The sequence below is a fragment of the Entelurus aequoreus genome, linkage group LG15, assembly GCF_033978785.1.
Source record: "Entelurus aequoreus isolate RoL-2023_Sb linkage group LG15, RoL_Eaeq_v1.1, whole genome shotgun sequence".
In the NCBI taxonomy this organism is placed as follows: Eukaryota; Metazoa; Chordata; class Actinopteri; order Syngnathiformes; family Syngnathidae; genus Entelurus; species Entelurus aequoreus.
Genome location: NC_084745.1, coordinates 16,852,831 through 16,876,173, shown reverse-complemented (window position 1 = coordinate 16,876,173; position 23,343 = coordinate 16,852,831).

The following is a 23,343-nucleotide window of genomic DNA, read 5'->3' as shown; positions in this document are numbered from 1 at the left end:
GGACAGTTCGAAGGGGAAGGTGTATGTTGCCTGTAAATATGTAGAACAGACTTCTCCATTGAACACGGTGGCTGAAATGATTTCTCAGTCATGAACAGAGAAGTTAAACAGGACAATACTGCCATCTAATGGATAGATAATTCAAGTATTTCTTTTATGTAAATAAAATAAATATATATATAGCTAGAATTCACTGAAAGTCAAGTATTTCATATATATATATATATATATATATATATATATATATATATATATATATATATATATATATATATATATATATATATATATATATATATATATATATATATATATACATATATATGAAATATATATGAAATACTCGAGTTGGTGAATTCTAGCGGTAAATAATCACGCCCCCAACCACGCCCCCCCCCCCCCCTACCCCCCACCTCCCGATATTGGAGGTCTCAAGGTTGGCAAGTATGCTTTAAATGTTCCATTGAAAATAAAGAACATTACAAACGGCACTCAAAAATCTGTCAAAATGTTTTAGTATGATTTTGAAGTTCGCACCGCTTGATGGATCGTCGGCCCATTACGGCTACCGTAGTCAGAGATACAAGTATTACTATGGTGCGTGTATACGGACCGCAAAATGGCACCATTAGCAGACGTATTATCTGGCGTTTTGTTTTGCAAAATAATGCAAAACCAACTATTCTTACCTTCTGGTACCTGCTGATGTGTTTTTGGGATCGGCATAAGTCTTGAAAATGTGCGGGCGTTCACAATTGTAGTCCGTGCCGACACCGTAGACCAGTGGTCCCCAACCTTTTTGAAGCCGAGGACCGGTCAACGCTTGAAAATTTGTCCCACGGACCGGGGGGGGGGGGGGGGGGGGGGGTGTATTGATTTATATTGATATATAATGTATATATTGTGTTTTTTATGTTTTTTTTTATGTTGATTTAATTAAAAAAAAAAAAACATTCTTTTTTATTTTTTTTTATTTTAAATTTCTTGCGCGGCCTGGTACCAATCGGTCCCGGTGGTTGGGGACCACTGCTGTAGACGATAAGCTTCTTCTTTGTCTCTACCTTCTTATGGGACATTCAAGGCCTACTGAAATGATTTTTTTTTATTTAAACGGGAATAGCAGATCCATTCTATGTGTCATACTTGATCATTTCGTGATATTGCCATATTTTTGCTGAAAGGATTTAGTAGAGAAAATCGACGATAAAGTTCGCAACTTTTGCTCGCTGATAAAAAAAAGCCTTGCCTGTACCGGAAGTAGCGTGACGTCACAGGAGCTAGGATTCCTCACAATTCCCCGTTGTTTACAATGGAGCGAGAGAGATTCGGACCGAGAAAGTGATGATTACCCCATTAATTTGAGCGAGGATGAAAGATTCGTGGATGAGGAACGTTACAGTGAAGGACTTGAGAGGCAGTGATGGACGTATCTTTTTTCGCTCTGACCGTAACTTAGGTACAAGCTGGCTCATTGGATTCCACACTCTCCTTTTTCTATTGTGGATCACGGATTTGTATTTTAAACCACCTCAGATACTATATCCTCTTGAAAATGAGAGTCGAGCACGCGAAATGGACATTTAAAGTGACTTTTATCTCCAAGAAAATACATCGGTGACACACTTAGCTACTGAGCTAACGTGATAGCATCGTTCTCAAATGAAGATAGAAACAAAATAAATAAACCCCTGACTGGAAGGATAGACAGAAGACCAACAATACTATTAAACCATGTACATGTAACTACACGGTTAAAAATTCTCAGCCTGGTAAGGCTTAAAAATGCTGTTGCTAATGATGCTAAGGCTAATTTAGCAACTTAGCAACCGGACCTCACAGAACTATGATAAAACATTAGCGCTCCACCTACGCCAGCCAGCCCTCATCTTCCCATCAACAGCCGTGCTCACCTGCGTTCCAGCGACGAAGGACTTCATCCGTGGGTTTGGTGGCAAGCATCGGCTAGGCGTAGTAAGTAGTCCTTGTTGTGTTGCTGTAAGTATTGTACTTAGCCGCTAATACACCGATCGATCCCACCTACAACGTTCTTCTTTGCAGCCTCCATTGTTCATTAAACAAATTGCAAAAGATTCACCAACACAGATGTCCAGAATACTGTGGAATTTTGTCGAAGAAAACAAGAGGCTTTTCTATCGGGTCCGATGGGGTCCAACCACTTCCGTTGCTTTTGTGACGTCACGCGCATAAATCATATCCAAAGGAGTTTTTCAACCGGAAGTGTGGCAGGAATTTTAAAATTGCACTTTATAAGTTAACCCGGCCGTATTGGCATGTGTTGCAATGTTAAGATTTCATCATTGATATATAAACTATCAGACTGCGTGGTTGGTAGTAGTGTGTTTCAGTAGGCCTTTCATCTTCCGCTGTTGCCATTTTTAATATAAAGTAGCGTAAAGTTCTAACTTATATCTTTCAGTAGACTAGCTATCCAAGCGCTAAAAACTGTAGTGGGTTTACTAGGGGTGTAACGGTACATGTATTTGTATTGAACCGTTTCGGTACGGGGGTTTCAGTTCGGTTCTGAGGTGTACCGAACGAGTTTCCACACTGACATATTAAGTAGCGTATCGCACGTTGTGTAAACAATGCACACCGAGGCACAACACACGGCATGCTAGCAACGACCGGGCTAGGACAACATGCAAAAGCCAGAGCTGGAAGACCCTCCTGCCTCGTTAAGATCTCCCGTATGGGAACACTTTTTGGCTGCGCGATACAACTAAGGCTGAAACGACGCGTCGACGTAGTCGACGTAGTCGACGTAGTCGACGTCATCGGTTACGTAAATACGTCGACGCCGTTTTTGGGCGTCGACGCGTCGCATAATGACGTCACACTACCGTCATGGCGAAGCGCAAAGCAGACGATCAAAGAAGACGATGCGAGCGGTGCGAGCGAGGGGGGAAAAGCATTCCAAAAGGGGTCAAAAGTGTGGGAGTATTTCAATAAACGGCCTAATAATGTTGTTGTATGCACACTGTGTCGAGCGGAAATGGCCTATCATAGCAGCACAACGGCTATGAACGAACATTTGAAAAGAAAACCATCAACTAGTCAATCGTCCGCGCGAGTATACGTTGTCATCATTACACAAAAACATGAATGTGTCATTTGTATCTGCTAGGGGTGTAACGGTACGTGTTTTGTATTGAACCGTTTCGGTACGGGGGTGTACCGAACGAGTTTCTAAGCTAAAGCAAAAGTCTTAACAAGCTGCTTTGCTCCGTCTGCCTCTGTCTCAGCACGCAGCATTGTCCCACCCACACAACCATCTGATTGGTACACACGCAGCATTGTCCCACCCACACAACCATCTGATTGGTACACACGCAGCATTGTCCCACCCACACAACCATCTGATTGGTACACACGCAGCATTGTCCCACCCACACAACCATCTGATTGGTACACACGCAGCATTGTCCCACCCACACAACCATCTGATTGGTACACACGAAGCATTATCAGCCAATCAGCAGTGCGTATTCAGAGCGCATGTAGTCAGCGCTTCAGCGTGGAGCAGATAGGTGTTTAGCAGGTGAGCATCAGGCAGCAGACTCTCCCCAAATGATAATAAACACCTCCCAGTCAACTACTAGTAACATCACTATGAGCCCGTTGACCTTCTAGAAACTTAAACTGCAGCTCAGCTCACTCGCAATCCTGGCTTGAGGTGAAGGCTAATTAGCTCTCAGTTCCAGCCACATCGACCCCTTCTGAGCGCCTATTTTCAGCTGCTGGGAATATTGTAAACAAGAAAAGAAGCAAAGCATGTAGACATGCTAACCTTTCTTCATTACAACTGTTAGTCACTCACTGGAATGAGTAGAATTGGTTATTGTGTACTGTGTTGGACTGGATGTTTATTTTGCACATTTTAAAAGCAATACTTAATGTTTACAGTGCTCCAGAATATTTAGAGTGGCACTTTTTTGTATTGGATGTTTATCTTTATTTTTGCACATTTTAGCAAATAAGCAATACTTTCACTTTTGTTGAAATGTTTACACTGTTGTTACAGAATATTTCGTTTTGCACTTTTTTGTATTGGATGTTTATCTTTATTTTTGCACATTTTAAAGCAAAATAAGCAATACTTTTACTTTTGAAATGCTTATACTATTGCAGAATATTAAGATTTGCACTGGATGTTGACTTTTATATTTGCACATTAAAAAGCATATAAGCTACTTTTAATTTTGTTAAATGTTAAAAGTTTTAAATGTTTACATTGTTACAGAATATTTAGTCATGTTGTTGTCAATGTTGACTGAGTGGCCATACTTCTTTTTTTTTGTAAATAAAAGCCATGCCTTTTGAAAAAACGGGCTTACATTTATTTTTTCATCTTCATTTTGAATAAAAAAATAATCGGTAAAAGGAAAAATAATCTATAGATTAATCGAAAAAAATAATCTATAGATTAACCGATTAATCGAAAAAATAATCTATAGATTAATCGATAGAAAAATAATCGTTAGCTGCAGCCTTAGATACAACAGAGGAGGACGGAGGTTTGCCGACATTGTTCAGCAGCTGCTTCTGACAACACGTGAAACATGCTAACCCATTTGAAGCGTCACCACCGCATTCAAGCAGCCTCTCCTCGGCGAGTCAGTCAGGTGTTATGACAGTAGCGTATGTGTGTGTGTGGCCCTTTAATATGTGACAGCATGTGAGTGTGTGGGCGAGAGAGGTGAGTGAGCGGTAGCGTGAGTGCGGGGAGTGGCTAGTGTTTTGTTAGATTGGCTGTGTGCAAGACCTCCATAAAGCCACGATTTGCAACTAATCGCCGGACTCGTCATTTACCCTAGAGTCCGGAGCTGTGGAGACCCACTGCCTGGTAGAGTGATAAAATGGCAACCAAGGTAATCAAAAAGGTTAACCAACGAACGAGATTTCTCTACAGAATTTCCTCTCTGGTCAACAAAAGCACCTTGAGGATTCTGGCGGGAACTCTCGTTCAACCCTTTTTCGATTACGCATGCACCTCCTGGTACCCTAGCACCTCCAAAACCCTCAAATCTAAACTCCAAACATCTCAGAACAAGCTAGTCAGGTTACTTCTAGACCTCCACCCCAGATCCCACCTCACTCCTACCCACTTCTCTAAAGTGGGCTGGCTCAAGGTGGAGGACAGAGTTAAACAACTTGCACTGAGCCTAGTCTATAAAATCCGCTACACCTCCCTGATACCGAAGTACATGTCAAACTACTTCCTTAACGTAAATGACCGCCATAACCACAACACCAGGGGGTGCTCCACTAACCACGTTAAACCCAGATTCCGAACTAACAAAGGTCTTAACTCATTCTCTTTCTATGCCACATCAATGTGGAATGCGCTCCCAACAGGTATAAAAGAAAGGGCATCTCTATCCTCCTTCAAAACCGCTATAAAAGTTCACCTCCAGGCAGCTACAACCCTAAACTAACACCCTCCCCGGATTGCTAATAATCAAATGTAAACAATCAAATGCAGATTCTTTTTCTTATGCCTTCTGATCTCTCTCTCTCTCTCTCTCTCTCTCTCTCTCTCTCTCTCTCTCTCTCTCTCTCTCTCTCTCTCTCTATGTCCACTACTTGATGTCCATATCCCCACCCCCCCACCCCCCCCACCCCACCCCCCCTCCACACTCCTGATTGTAAATAATGTAAATAATTCAATGTGATTATCTTGTGTGATGACTGTATTATGATGATAGTATATATGATAGTATATATCTGTATCATGAATCAATTTAAGTGGACCCCGACTTAAACAAGTTGAAAAACTTATTCGGGTGTTACCATTTAGTGGTCAATTGTACGGAATATGTACTTCACTGTGCAACCTACTAATAAAAGTCTCAATCAATCAATCAAAAGGTGTTGCCCCCGAGAATAAATCGGCCCTGGAGAAGTGTCTCCCCTGGGCTCCTCTACTACGGTCTGGGAGCCGGAAGCAGGAAAGGTGCAACACAGGGCTAAAGCAATAACAAATGTTTTTATAGCAGCAGATATAAGACCATATTGCATTAAAAACTAGATTTTGACCCACTTCTATGGTGGAAGAACAATAAGCCAATATATCCTCTTACTGCCAAGTTAGCCAGGCTGGGGGGGGAAAGAAAAGTTAATCTGAGGCTGAGTTGACTTGAAACTGTTTAATGTTGCACTTTTTATATATAGAAGAAAAGTTTTGTCATTTTATTTAATCCGAGCAACAACTTGAGGCAGTTTAATGTTGATTAACGTGGACCCCGACTAAAACAAGTTGAAAAACTTATTCGGGTGTTACCATTTAGTGGTCAATTGTACGGAATATGTACTGTACTGTGCAATCTACTAATAAAAGTCTCAATCAATCAATCAAAAAAAACACTTTATATGTAGAAAGGTTTTGTTAAGAAACCATTCTGAGCCTTATCTTATTTAGTTTTTATTTTATATATGTTGACCACATTAACCCTGGCAATGGACCCTGTGTGTATATGTATGTTATGCCATTGTTTACAAATTTGGTAAATAAATAACCAAAACATTTATATTTTGTTGTTTTCTTACTGTACCGAAAATGAACCGAACCGTGACCTCTAAACCGAGGTACGTACCGAACCGAAATTTTTGTGTACCGTTACACCCCTAATTATTTGGTATTATATTTATAATGAAACTTTTTTAAAACAGCTCAAAAGCTAGAAACACTCCTTCTAATTGCATTGAGAATAGCCCAAAAGCATCTTTAAAAAAATTATTTTTAGTTAAAAAAAAAAAAAAAATTGTGCAAGATTTCCAGAATGATTTATTTCACAGCGTTTACCTGATAGCCTGGGGGAGAAGAAACCGTTCTTATGCCAGGTTTTTTTTTTACATACAGTGTCACACTCCATATCAATAGGGCACAAATGTTAGCACAAGCATAGCTATCTGACCTACAGCGCTAACAGGCAAGTCACTTGCTGAAGAAAAACTTAATGATCGAAGATATGTTGTGTTGCCGATTCGCAGACAGTTGATAGAGCTCTGGGCTTTATTTCAAGATGTGTAGTGAAGCCTGTTTTAGCGCACAATAGTGGTCGTATACACGGGGCGGGCTCGTCTTTCAAAAGTGGACTTTTTCCTACTAAAAATCTCCATAAACAGGTGATTGTGAAACAAATTAAAACACAAATATGGTCGGCATTGTGTTGTCTTTATGAAGGGCCCACCATATATCACTTATAATCAATACAATTCTCAGTGCTTAAGACCTGTACCTATTTATTATTATTATTTTTTTAAATTATTTATTTATTTCAGGCAATGACATAAAGAAGTACAAGTTGACAACACATAATAATATAAATTAATATAGTGCATGATTGTCCAGTTTTGCCTGAAAGAGAGTGGGAAGAAGATAATGTATTTAATCCCACCCCCAGTTCTCCATTCAGTGATTATTCACATGAGTTTCACTCTTACTTTGTTCAAGGATTATAATACAGATGTTGTATCATAGTGGCATTACCACAGGTAACAATAATTATTACACTGTAACAATAATTTGTATCAACAATGTAGGAATAATGAATATACCAACAATGGTAATAGACAACTTAGCAATAATGGTAATAGACAACATATAAATAATGGTAAGGAAACATTGAGCACATGTTAACACTTTGAGACAGAGTATAGTAGCAGGTCAAATTAAAGACCCTCATCTCTATATTTGAACCAGACCCCATGTTTGTATAATAATTTAAATCGATTAATAGTTTGGCATTGCTTGTGTTGTGAGTCCAGTTTGTTCCATAGTTTTACTCCGCATACAGACACACAAAAAAGTTTACGAGTGGTTTGAGCTCTCGGCAATAAGAAATATCCAAAGCCTCTCAAGTTATGAGCCTGCACTCGTCTTTCACTTTTGACCCAGGGTCCCTCGGCCATGTTGAGTGCATCATTTAAAATCAATAAGCCTCTTGTATAGTAGGTTATAACCATTCACATTTTCTGGTAATTGTAGTTATTTTGGCTTTTCTGCCGCATCAAAAATCCAATGAATTTAGTTGAAATGATTCTTACTTCTGCTAAAGCCTGACTTCACACTGCCCAGCTTGGCTTTTCCTCCCCTCTGGAGAGCATGCAGTCAAATACTTGGTTAAGCCTTGTATTGATCTTCACTAACAGTATTCCCAATCTCCATGCAAGCAGGCGAGCTTCACAGTGGAAAAATAAGAATAAATCTGTTTTAGATCTGCCCACGCCGCTCCAAAATGGGACCAAAGTCATGCATGTAGAATGAAGCCAAGCATTCACCGTCATGGTGCTGTACAACACAGAAATGTATCATTTGTTTTTACGGATTGCTGAACACTATAGTCCTGTTTCCTGGATTGTTAGCGCGAGACACATGAGGTATTATTTAGTGCAGATAATCCACATTTTCTATTACAACTAATCACATCTAATTGAATAAATACATATAGCTTTTATCTAGCATTAAATTACATTAGCACTAGCATGTTAGCAGTGGGAAATTATATAGCATATGTACTGTATTTTTCGGACTATAAGGCACACTTAAAATCCTTTAATTTTCTCAAAAATTGACAGTGCGCCTTATAACCCGGTGCGCCTAATGTACGGAATGATTCTGGTTGTGCTTACCAACCTCGAAGCAATTTTTTTTGGTACATGGTGAAATAAGTGTGACCAGTAGATGGCAGTCACACATAGGAGTTACGTGTAGACTGCAATATGACGCTAGTAAACAACACCAAAACTTTAAATGTTCCATTGAAAATAAAGAACATTACAAACGGCGCTCAAAAGTCTGTCAAAATGTTTTAGTATGACTTTGAAGCCGCACCGCTTGATGGATTGTTGGCCCATTACGGCTACCGTAGTCAGAGATACAAGTATTACTATGGTGTGTGTATAAGGACCGCCAAATTGCACCCATTAGCAGACATATTCTCTGGCGTTTTGTTTCACAATATTATGCAAAACCAACTATTCTTACCTTCTGGTACCTGCTGATGTGTATTTGACATCTGCATAAGTCCTGAAAATTTGCGGATGTCCGCCACTGTAGTCCGTGCCGATGCCGTAGTCGATAAGCTTCTTCTTTTTAATATTTTCTTGTTATGGGGCATTCACCCTCTGCTGTTGCCATTTCTAATATAAAGTAGCGTAAAGTTCTAACTTATATCTCGCCATGAAAGCGCTAAAAACCACCAGTGTAGTGGGTTTACATAATTCACCCACGGAACTTTAGTTATTAGAGAGTTCCGGTCGGACAGTTTTTCACGGGACACATTTCCGGCATTGTTGCACTAGTGAGCCACGGATGAGGAGATGCTGCTCCGTTATTGATTTAAGTAAAGTCTGAATGTCATTAAAACAGTTAGCTCCATCTTTTGACACTTCTTCCACTCCCATCCTTGCATGCTACACCGCTACAACAAAGATGACAGGGAGAAACCGCTGTCGAAGGTGAGCCACGTAAATAAGACCACCCACAAAACATCCGGAAGCGACTGTCAGAAAGCGGCTTGAAGATGATCTGTAAAACATAATGCATGCAACATTTTGGCCAAAGAACCACCATTACATGTTATGTAGCCCACAAGGAAGTGTTTTACGTTTAGAAAAAAATCATAATACGACCCCTTTAATGCGCTTTATAATCCGGTGCACCCTATGGTCCATAAAATACGGTCGTAAGTAAAATATGTGTGTTATCTCCTTTCATATTTTTGAAGTTATTTTTTTTTGTTTAAAACACACAATTTTGAATGTTAACGTTTAGCTTTGTTGTTGTCGCCATAAGCTAGAGTTAGCTCATTAGCTAGCCCACCATTTATATAAGACCAGGCAAAGGTTAGAAATATTCCCCAAACTCCCCTGTAAACTTTCACACACTGTACTGTTTATGCCTCTCCCTAGAGGCTCGCTAACATTTCTGGCCATTACAAACTTTAGCATGAATAATGGGGATCTTATTAATGTGTAAGGGTCACAGCCGAGCGTCCTCTCGGAAATAAATGTTGTCTACAGTCCTCATTGTTGCTAACCTTTGGTCAGGCAATTTGGACTATTTAAAACAGTATTTACACCAAAAATAGGCTATTGTGGGCAATCAACACTAAATTAGGATACTTGTACCAATAGTAAGCCAGCAAGAGCAGCTAACTTTCGCAATAGTAAAAAATATGGGCAGCTTATTGTTGCAATAGCTAAATAAACATTATTTTAGTTGTCTTAAAGGATATTTGAACTGAAATTAAGCTACCATAAGCAGTTAACCATCACACTAGTAAATCCTAAGGGAGGCTAGCTGCTGCAATAGCTAAGTAAACACTATTTAGTCGACTTTAAAGGATATTGAGACTGAAATTCACCCTACCATAAATGGCTAACTATCGCACTAGTAGTAAATATGGCAAGCTTTTGATTGATTGATTGATTGAAACTTTTATTAGTATATTGCACAGTACAGTACATATTCCGTACAATTGACCACTAAATGGTAACACCCGAATACGTTTTTCAACTTGTTTAAGTCGGGGTCCACGTAAATCAATTCATGTTAACTTGAATAGCTAAATAAACACTAGTTTAGTTGACTTAATATATATTTAGACTAAAATTAAGCTATCATAAGCAGCTATCACACTCGTAGAAAATATGGGAAGCTTAACTTTCAATGGGTAAATTAAAACAAATATGTTGACTTTAAAGGATGTGTAGACTGAAATTAACCTAGCATGAACGGCTAGCTATGGCACTAGTAGAACATATGAGCAGCTAACTTGAATAGCTAAATAACCACTAATTTAGTTGAATTGAAGGATATTTACACCCAAAATAAGATAGCTTAAAAACAGTATTTACATCAAAATGGGCTATTGTGGGCAATCAACACAAAATGAGTATACTTGTACCAATAGTAAGCTAGCAATAGCAGCTAACTTTCGCACTAGTAAAAATATGGGCAGCGAACTTCAATAGCTAAATAAACACTAATTTAGTTGACTTGAAGGATATTTAGACTGAAATTAAGCCAGCATGAACAGCTAACCTTCTCACTAGTGGCCAGTTAACTGTTGCAATAGCTTAATAAACAATAATTTAGTTGACTTTAGCGTGAAATTAAGCTAGCATGAGCTGCTAACTATCGCACCAGTAAACAACATGGGCAGCTAACTGTTGCAATAGCGACGTAAACACTATTTAGGTGACTAAAAGGATATTCATTCTGAAACTTGAATTGTGAATCGATTCTAAATCGAATCATCACCCCAGGAATTGAAATCGGATCGAATCGTTAGGTGCCCAAAGATTTACACTCCTAATAATATTTATAGATAATATGTAAACAATCAATTTTCTAATCGAATCGTAGACCCTGAATCATAAACAAATTGTGACATGCCCAAAGATTCACACCTCTATTAAGGATATTTATATTAAAATAAATTAGTGCGTCTGCCTCACAATACGAAGGTCCTGAGTAGTCGTGAGTTCAATCCCGGCCTCGGGATCTTTCTGTGCGGAGTTTGCATGTCCTCCCTGTGACTGCGTGGGTTCCCTCCGGGTACTCCGGCTTCCTCCCACCTCCAAAGACATGCACGGGGATAGGTTGATTGGCAACACTAAATTGGCCCTGGTGTGTGAATGTGAGTGTGAATGTTGTCTGTCTATCTGTGTTGGCCCTGTGATGAGGTGGCGACTTGTCTCCGCATGAACGTTTAAAATGAGCATATATTAATGCAGTATGGACAAGAATGTTTTAATGTAGACACATAAAATCATCATACTGCTGTGATTATATGCATCAAGTGTTCATTCAAGGCTAAGGCAAAATATCGAGATATATATCGTGTATCGTGAAATGGCCTAAAAATATCGAGATATTAATAAAAGTCCATATCGCCCAGCCCTCTTTGAGATATTTAATCTTACTTAGATTTCAGTTTTTGCAGTGTAGCTTTTGTGATAGCAGCAAATTGTTAGAAATTAGTCAAACAAAAAGTTTTTCACAAACTAATTTAGTTGTTTTTTAGTGACTGTTTTATGACACAGAGCCTATTTTTAACTATAGTGGACTAAGAACAATATTTGTACTAAAAGTAAGCTACTAAGGTCCGCGAAGAAAAGGAGAATATGACAATGACACGTCCAATAAAGACCTAATGACCTGTTAGGACTCCAACAAGTGTCAACCACAGGAAGTAAGACCTGACAAATATGCGGAGCAAAACATCACCGCCATACCTTGCGAGTACGCCGTGAAGCAATCATGCGGCGGGACGCACTCGATTTGACCCAACAAAGGCGTCTTATTACCCTCCCGTAATTGGAAACACCTCGCAAGGACGCGGCGCCACATCATGATTCCATTTACAATATTTACAACTCCATAAACATTTCGTTTCATCCGGCGTCCTTCATGCCTGCGAGTCGCAGATAAGACAGAGGTTAAAGAGAGCACTAAACAGAAATTGGCACAAAGCAGATCATATATGGACGCCAGCGCAGGAGGATTCCTTTGAGACGGATGCAGCTTTACATTAGCATTAGCAGCAAATGATGATGTAGAGGCCGGGCTGTAAATCAAGCGTGGGATACAATCAGGCTTTTGGAAAGGCTAGCTGGCAGAAATGAGATGTGCTTCAAGCATGTTATGGACAAGGAGCAATGCCCCCCTGATAAAAAAGCTCTTTAGCAATGTGACGGGGGGGGGGAACATACACCTCAGTGCTCGTGTCAAGATGTAGCTCCATGTACAAGGTCAAATTCATGCAATTTCTAAATAAATTCCATGAATCTATACGTACTCTACATGAAACTCAATTCAATCAATGTTTATTTATATAGCCCTAAATCACAAGTGTCTCAAAGGGCTGCACAAGCCACAACGACATCCTCGGCACAGAGCCCACATAAGGGCAAGGAAAAACTCACCCCAGTTGGACGTTGATGTGAATGACTATGAGAAACCTTGGAGAGGACCGCAGATGTGGGTAACCCCCCCCTAGGGGAGACCGAAAGCAATGGATGTCGAGTGGGTCTTACATAGTATTGTGAAAGTCCAGTCTATAGTGGATCTAACATATTAGTGAAAGTCCAGTCCATAGTGGGGCCAGCAGGAAACCATTCCGAGCGGAGACGGGTCAGCAGCGCAGAGATGTCCCCAACCGATGCACAGGCGAGCGGTCCACCCCGGGTCCCGACTCTGGACAGCCTGCACTTCATCCATGGCCACCGGTCCTGTGTGTCTCCCCCTCCACAAGGGAGAGGGGGGCAGAGGAGAAAAGAAAAGAAACGGCAGATCAACTGGTCTAAAAAGGGGGTCTATTTAAAGGCTAGAGTATGCAAATGAGTTTTAAGATGGGACTTAAATGCTTCTACTGAGGTAGCATCTCTAACTGTTACCGGGAGAGCATTCCATAGTACTGGAGCCCGAATAGCAAACGCTCTATAGCCCGCAGACTTTTTTTTGGCTCTGGGAATCACTAATAAGCCGGAGTTCTTTGAACGCAGATTTCTTGCCGGGACATATGGTACAATAGAATCGGCAAGATAGGCTGGAGCTAGACCGTGTAGTATTTTATACGTAAGTAGTAAAACCTTAAAGTCACATCTTAAGTGCACAGGAAGCCAGTGCAGGTTAGCCAGTATAGGCGTAATATGATCAAACTTTCTTGTTCTTGTCAAAATTCAAAATTATATTCTTTTTTTTTTAACATGAATCCACCAGACTAAGAAACATTTAACTCAGCTACAGTGTATAAGCTAACATTAGCATGCTAGCAGTCTCTATCAAAGCAGTGATACTGTAGCTGTGACTCGGGCTCTGCGATATGGCCTTTTATTAATTAATATCTCGATATTTTTAGGTCATGTCACGATACACGATATATATCTCGATATTTTGCCTCAGCCTTGAATGAACACTTGACGCATATAATCACAGCAGTATGATGATTCTATGTGTCTACATTAAACATTCTTGTTCATACTGCATTAATATATGCTCATTTTAAACTTTCATGCAGAGAGGGAAATCACAACTAAGTCAATTGACCAAAACTGTATTATTAAACAGTTATTAAGCAGCGGCACAAACATTCAAGTCATTTCAAAACAGAAAGTGCAAGATTGTCAGAGACATTTTAAAGGCCTACTGAAACCCACTACTACCGACCACGCAGTCTGATAGTTTATATATCAATGATGAAATCTTAACATTGCAACACATGCCAATACGGCCGGGTTAACTTATAAAGTGCAATTTTAAATTTCCCGCTAAACTTCCGGTTGGAAACGTCTATGTATGACGACGTATGCGCGTGACGTCACGACGGCAACGGAAGTATTAGTACCAATGTGTCACCATACAAACTGCTCTGTTTTCATCGAACAATTCCACAGTATTCTGGACATCTGTGTTGGTGAATCTTTTGCAATTTGTTTAATGGACAATGGAGACTGCAAATAAGAAAGTTGTAGGTGCGATCGGTGTATTAGCGGCAGACTACAGCAACACAATCAGGAGGTTGTGTTGTGTTTGAGTTGGATACAAGACGCACTACCGTGAGTACAGCTTTGGCTTCCAAACATTTGATCGCTTGCCCGTACGTGCGTGTCGCTATGTGCATGTCACGTACGTAACTTTGGGGAAAAGTTTCTTGCCGACTCAGATGGCGGCCAGGGTGTCGTCGAAAGCTACAACGCCCGCCGCCGCTCCGTAGTTAGCTTCAATTGTTAAGCTTCGCCAAGCTGGAAATTATTAACCGTGTATTTACATGTTCATCGTTTAATAGTATTGTTGATCTTCTGTCTATCCTTCCAGTCAGGGTTTTTTTAAATTTTGTTTTTTATCTGCATTTGAGCCTGATGCTATCACGTTAGCTCCGTAGCTAAGTTAGCTTCAATTGTTAAGCTTCACCAAGCTGGAAATTATTAACCGTGTATTTACATGTTCATGGTTTAATAGTATTGTTGATCTTCTGTCTATCCTTCCAGTCAGGGTTTTTTTTAATTTTGTTTTTTATCTGCATTTGAGCCTGATGCTATCACGTTAGCTCCGTAGCTAAGTTAGCTTCAATTGTTAAGCTTCACCAAGCTGGAAATTATTAACCGTGTATTTACATGTTCATGGTTTAATAGTATTGTTGATCTTCTGTCCATCCTTCCAGTCAGGGTTTTTTAAAATTTTGTTTCTACCTGCATTTGAGCCCGATGCTATCACGTTAGCTCCGTAGCTAAAGTGCGTCTACGATGTATTGTCGTGGAGATAAAAGTCACTGTGAATGTCCATTTCGCGTTCTCGACTCTCATTTTCAAGAGGATATAGTATCCGAGGTGGTTTAAAATACAAATCCCTGATCCACAATAGAAAAAGGAGAGTGTGTGGAATCCAATGAGACCTTGTACCTAAGTTACGGTCAGAGCGAAAAAAGATACACCCTGCACTGCCTCTCTAGTACTTCACTCTAACGTTCCTCATCCACGAATCTTTCATCCTCGCTCAAATTAATGGGGTAATCGTCGCTTTCTCGATCCGAATCTCTCTCGCTCCATTGTAAACAACGGGGAATTGTGAGGAATCCTTCCTCCTGTGACGTCACGCTACTTCCGGTATAGGCAAGGCTTTTTTTTTATCAGCGACCAAAAGTTGCAAACTTTATCGTCGTTGTTCTATACTAAATCCTTTCAGAAAAAATATGGCAATATCGCGAAATGATCAAGTATGACACATAGAATGGATCTGCTATCCCCGTTTAAATTAAAAAAATTCATTTCAGTAGGCCTTTAAAACAAGCTATGACTGCACTTTTGTGCATGATGTCACTAAGATGACATATCAAAACAACACTAAATTAAAGTGTACTTTTTGTACAGAACGCCACTACAATAGTTTAAAACATATAAAGTGCACTTTTGTGCATGATGTCACACAAGATATTTCAAAAATTGTCAAATAAAAATGAGCTGCATAATAGGAAATCAAATAGTGTATGTCCTTTGCTATGTGGTAGGTTCCTGCGGACGTTATCTCCTTCTATTGTTGACTATTTTTTTCATAAGGTGTAGATCTGGAAATGGTTGCTTGGGCATTTTGTGGGTGTGGCACCGGCCGAGATGTTGACATGCGGAATTTCAAGCACTCTTCATTCTCTATCGGGTAACTTTTCAAATGGTGCTACACATTAGCAGTAGGTGCTACTTTTTGTAGCAACGCTTTTGCCGCATACTTGTAAAACATCTTCCCACTTGAAGCCAAACCACCGCCAGACGATAGACCCCATGCTGTTTTTCTTGGGAATTAATTCTTCCTTCATTTGTTACCAGATTCGCACCTTCTCTCTCTCGTATTACCACTCGCACCGCTCCGTTAGCACCTGCCACTGTTTACGTTACCCATGTCGCTACCTCTCTGCTCGGCGAGGGCGTGTGACGTTGCACGCTTGACAGTATGTGACGTATGTAAGAATGTGCGCTTGTTTTATGTCTCTGTGAGAAGGAGAGACAAGAAAGAGTGGAAAAAAAGCCTGTAGTGTAATGCCCGCAGCTAAAAGCAACTGCGTGAGGACATATACTGGAATATCAGGATGTAGTCATTTTCTATATCGCAGAGACAAACCCGCGATATATTGAGTATATTCGCCCTAGCTGTGACCAAACATTTGTATTGTATTTATGTGATCAATTACTCATACTGAACGCAAACTAGCGTAAAGAGACTAATGAAACTTTGTTGATTCAAACTAGCTAATTTTAGCAAGCTTACTGAAGCATTAACAACAAAGTAGGACCACTATCTACAGTATCTATCCATTTTCTACCGCTTGTCCCTCTCGGGGTCGCGGGTGGGTGCTGGAGCCTATCCACTAGGGGTGTGGGAAAAAATCGATTCGAATTCGAATCGCGATTCTCACGTTGTGCGATTCAGAATCGATTCTCATTTTTAAAAAATCAATGTTTTATTTTTTATTTTTTTATTTTAATTTAAATTTTAATTGTAATTTTATTTTTTTAAATTAATCAATCCAACAAAACAATACACAGCAATACCATAAGAATGCAATCCAATTCCAAAACCAAACCCGACCCAGCAACACTCAGAACTGCAATAAACAGAGCAATTGAGAGGAGACACAAACACGACACAGAACAAACCAAAAGTAGTGAAACAAAAATGAATATTATCAACAACAGTATCAATATTAGTTACAATTTCAACATAGCAGTGATTAAAAATCCCTCATTGACATTATCATTAGACATTTATAAAAATAAAAATAAATGAATAGTGTCACAGTGGCTTACACTTGCATCGCATCTCATAAGCTTGACAACACACTGTGTCCAATATTTTCACAAAGATAAAATAATTCACATTTTTTGTTCATTTAATAGTTAAAACAAATTTACATTATTGTAATCAGTTGATAAAACATTGTCCTTTACAATTATAAAAGCTTTTTACAAAAATCTACTACTCTGCTTGCATGTCAGCAGACTGGGGTAGATCCTGCTGAAATCCTATGTATTGAATGAATAGAGAATCGTTTTGAATCGGGGAAAAAAATCGTTTTTGAATCGAGAATCGTGTTGAGTTGAAAAAAAAAATCGATTTTGAATCGAATCGTGACCCCAAGAATCGACATTGAATCGAATCGTGGGACACCCAAAGATTCACAGCCCTACTATCCACTAATGAAACGTTTTTTGCTTAACAAAAGTTCGTATTTGAAAGCAAATTAGCACGTCCCGCTAATGAAAATAGCATGTGTACTGAACTCAAACGAGCATAAAGAGTTAATAAATGAACCAGCATGAGCTGCTAACTGTCGGAATAGCGGCAATCAATTTATTGCAGATCGGTTGTATTTTTTGTGCTAACTTTTTAAATTGGAGGAAAGTAGGACATTGGTTTGAAAATTCAATTAAGCTAGCAACCGTTGTTGAATAGGAAATAATGGCATGAAAACAGTAAATCAGCTAAAAAAAACATTTTAACAATCAGGGATGCAATTTAGCACAAATTAGCTTAAAATGCTTAGTAGTGTAAGCTAACTAGCATATGGTACCACAAAGCCCAATCTACTTAAAAACCAAAGAAGCAACAACACAGGATAGTTAGCTACTTTATCTATCTTTATCATTGGTACTAAAATTAGGCTAGCTTTTAATGAGCCGGAGAGCAGAAACGTTTGCTGAACAAATACTTTAGTTGGCTTTTTTTGATTCAAACGAGCTAACTGTCAGCTAGCTTACTGCTAAGTAGGACGACTAATGAAACATATTTTGCTTAACAAAAGTTTGTATTTGAACGCAAGGTAGCATGTCCGGCTAATGAAATTAGCATGTGTACTGAACTCAAACAAGCATAAAGAGTTGATAAATGAACTAGCATGAGCTGCTAACTGTCGGAAATAACGGCAACAAATTTATTGCAGTTTTTTTGCTAACTCTTTAAATTGCAGAAAAGTAGGACATTTATTTGAAAATTAAATTAAGCTAGCAACCGTTGTTGAATAGGAAAAAATAGCATGAAAACAGTAAAGCAGCTAAAATAAAATAAAACAATCAGGGATGCAATTATGTGGGAATTGAGTCACGCTGAACACAAATTAGCTTAAAATGCTTAATAGTGTAAGCTAACTAGCATATGGCACCGAAACGCCCAATCTACTTAAAAACCAAAGAAGCAACAACATAGGATAGTTAGCTACTTTATCTATCTTTATAATTGCCACTAAAATTAAGCTAGCTTTTAATGAGCCGGAGAACGGAAACGTTTGCTGAACAAATGCTTCTTTAGTTGGCTTTGTTGATTCAAATGAGCTAATTGTCAGCTAGCTTACGGCTAAGTAGGACGACTAATGAAACATATTTTGCTTAACAAAAGTTTGTATTTGAAAGCATGTCTGGCTAATGAAAGTAGCGTGTGTTTTACACAATTAGTTCATGATTTTAGTTGTTGTATATATTTTTTTGTTTAGTATTTTTGTGTGTACTATAAAACAAAGCATCTGCAAAAATAAAATTGAGTTCAACCCGGCCTCTCCTCCCAAATCCCAGCATGCTTTGCAGGGGTGCTTACAGACCTGCTGTTTGCTTTGATGGCGGCAAAGGAGAAAAAACAAAAAACGAGCGGAGTTCACTCCGCGAGCATCTGCTAGGCCATACGAGAGAAGATAAATCTGCAACAGGCGTGATGCATCTTCATTAAAGTCAGCGCTCAACACCTCTCTGAGAAAACTGCCAAACTGTCCAGATGCCACATTTAAGCTTTGTGAAGTAGTTTTTTTTTTGGAGGCAACTGAGTAAAAAAAAAAAAAAAAAGAAGGGGAGGGCTTGGTTGGACATGGACGAGTGACTCCATTGGGGAGGGCCGCATAAATTTAGACATCGATCTTGCTTAAAGAATTACACAGTGAGATGTACATTTGCATAGAGCGTCATGGCGGCAACTGGAGGAGAGAGCAGAGACTCGCTGGCCTGCAGCTGTTTGACCGATTAGCTTGGAAAATCAAGACGTCAAGATAGATTAGGTGTCGTGTTCCGTTTTGCAGAGGGAGATAAGTGTTTGGGCATTTCCAAAATACACACAGTTCTGCCTGCAATGAAGTACCGAAACCCCAACAATAGATCACTTCAGCTGAGGGTCTGCCATCTTGAATCAGCCACCATTTTGGCTGCACTTGCTACATGTAATATTTTGTTGTTGCTATTCAGAAACAATGTTAGTTAACTTTGAATAGCAGCAAGAAGTACAACAAAAACGGTCTCCTTAGACGCGTCCTCGCTCATCCATGCAGACTGGACACTGGCCGAGAGTTAGTGGGCGGCCGAGGGCGGTTGCTTTGTTGGCCATGCTCCCCCCACCCTGTCTTTAATGTATTTTCTATTCTTTGATGTTTCCCTCTTACACACATGTTTATGTGTGCTATGGCTATGAGGTTTTTCCCCCATTGACCTCACTCTGGACCCCCTCTCCAGGGGCCCAGGCTTAGACTGACATTTTTTTTTCTCACCCCCCCTTCCCCAGCGTTAACCTTTTTCTCAACTTTTTTGTAAGGGGCGCCGGAAGTTGGCAGACCTGTCAGCGATCCTGTTCTGTCTCCCTGTAATGTTTGTCTGCTCTTGAATGGGATTGTGCTGAAAATCCTAATTTCCCCTCTGGGATTATTAAAGTATTTCTGATTCTGATTCTGAAAAACGCGATATTAAAGTCTAGACGTCCACCAAAGCCTTGCAATGTGAATAAGACACCTCATTACTTTTGCTTTTGGTTGGCCATCTTGGATCAGTGTACATTCTACATGTAGGTTGGTTTCTCAGGAAAAATTGCTACAAAAAAATAAAATAAAATCCAAGCCAAAACCGACTATCATCAACATATTTTGCATTGGGGCCTTTTGGAACAGTGACCAAGTTGATCCAGCTTATCAGTCATGAGGATTTTAAATTGATAACCAGATTGTTTCTTTAGTGTACCTGTGACCACTAAACACTCCCCACTTAACAGCGAATTATGCGCAACCTCCCAACTTTGTCCAATGCCCGCAACTTCCTCCACAAATCAGCGTAATTTTTGCCTTTTGTGCACATCAACTGTCTAACCCAGGGGTTCCCAAACTACGGCCCGCGGGAAGTCCCAAGTTAAAAAAATGTTTTTTTAAATTACAATTTGTTTTAAATCTGTCCTTTCTAATCCATTTTCTACCCCTTGTTACTCTCGGTGTCTGCTAGCCGCTCAGGCAAATCATATATATATATATATATATATATATATATATATATATATATATATATATATATATATATATACACATACACATATATAAATATATATATATATATAAATGGTTTTCACTTCACAGGTGTCATAGTTTTGATGTTTTGATGCCTTCAGTGACAATCTACAATGTAAACAGTCATGAAAATAAAGAAAACGCATTGAAATGAAAAGGTGTGTCCAAACTTCCTGTACTGTGTATATATATATATATATATATATATATATATATATATATATATATATATATATATATATATATATATATATATATATATATATATATATGTATATATATATATATATATATATATATGTATATATATATATATATATATATATATATATATATGTATATATATATATATATATATATATATGTATATATGTATATATATATATATATATATGTATATATATATATATATATATATATATATATGTATATATATATATATATATATGTATATATGTATATATATATATATATATATGTATATATATATATATATATATATATATATATATATATATATATATATATATATATATATATATATATATATATATATATATATATATATATATATATATATATATATATATATAAACGGGACAAGCGGTAGAAAATGGATGGATGGATATATATAAATATATGTATATATTACACAATATATAATATATATATATATATATATATATATATATATATATATATATATATATATACTCCATCCATCCATTCTCTACCGCTTATTCCCTTCGGGGTCGCGGGGGGCGCTGGAGCCTATCTCAGCTACAATCGGGCGGAAGGCGGGGTACACCCTGGACAAGTCGCCACCTCATCGCAGGGCCAACACAGATAGACAGACAACATTCACACTCACATCCACACACTAGGGCCAATTTTAGTGTTGCCAATCAACCTAACCCCAGGTACATGTCTTTGGAGGTGGGAGGAAGCCGGAGTACCCAGAGGGAACCCACGCAGTCACGGGGAGAACATGCAAACTCCACACAGAAAGATCCCGAGCCCGGGATTGAACTCATGACTACTCAGGACCTTCGTATTGTGAGGCAGACGCACTGTATTTTCCGCACTATAAGGCCCACCGGATTATAAGGCGCACCTTCAATGAATGGCATATTTCAAAACTTTGTTCATATATAAGGTGCACCTATGGATCCATTAGATGGATCTGCGCTAAAGGGAATGTCAACAAAACAGTCAGATAGGTCAGTCAAACTTTATTAATAGATTACAAATCAGCGTTCTGACAACTCTGTTCACACCCAAAATGAATAAACAGCTGATTTACTCGTGTTACGGTAAATCAAATGTTAGTGCAATCACAATATAATAACACTCGAAATAGTGCAGAGCAATAACAATATATCAATAACTCAACGTTGCTCAAACGTTAATGTCACACAACACACAAAATAAACATGTAAAGCTCACTTTATGAAGTTATTCCTCATCCACGAATCCCTCCAATTCTTCTTCTTCAGTGTCCGAAATAAACAGTTGGGCGAATACGGCATCCAAAATGCCCGTCTCCGTCTCGTCGAAGTCGTCATTAATCGAGTCTGTGTCGCTGCTGTTGTCTAGCAGCTCAGTGACAATTCCTGCCTTCCTGAAAGCTCGGACCACAGTTGAGACTGATATATCAGCCCAGGCATTTACGATCCACTGGCAGATAGTGGCGTATGTTGTCCGGCGCTGTCTCCCTGTCTTGGTTAACATGTGTTCGCCTTCTGTCATCCGTGTTCTACTGCGTAACTGAGCGCCTTGAGTTTAAACTCTGCGTCGTAAGCGTGTCTCTTAATAGGAGCCATTTTGGGGTCTTTACATAAACACACAAATGGAAATGAAACATCATATATCCCAGCATGCATCGCGCGCTTCTTCTTCTTCTACGGGGGCGACTGCTTACCATAGAAGAAGAAGAAATGAAACGTCATATATCCCAGCATGCATCGGGTGTTTCTTCTTCTTCTACGGGGGCGGCTGCTTACCATAGAAGAACTTCTTCTACGGGGGAAAATTAAGTTGGCGGCTGCTTACCGTAAAAGAAGAAGCGCTTCTTCTTCTACGGGGAAAAAGAAGTTGGCAGCTGTTTACCGTAGTTGCGAGACCTGAACTTTATGAAAATGAAGTTTAGGTTTGTTGTGGCTCAATATTGGTCCATATATAAGGCGCACCAGACTAAAAGGCGCACTGTCAGCTTTTGAGAAAATTTGAGGTTTTTAGGTGCGCCTTATAGTGCGGAAAATACGGTATATATATACAGTCGTGCTCATAAGTTTACATACCCTGGGAGAATTTATGATTTCTTGGCCATTCTTCAGAAAATATGAATGATAACACAAAAACCTTTCTTCCACTCATGCTTAATGGTTGTGTGAAGCTATTTATTGGCAAACAACTCTGTTTACTCTTTTTAAATCAAAATGATAAAAGAAAGTACCCAAATGACCCTGATCAAAAGTTTACATACCCCAGTGACTTCGATATCATAACATGCACAAAAGTTGAC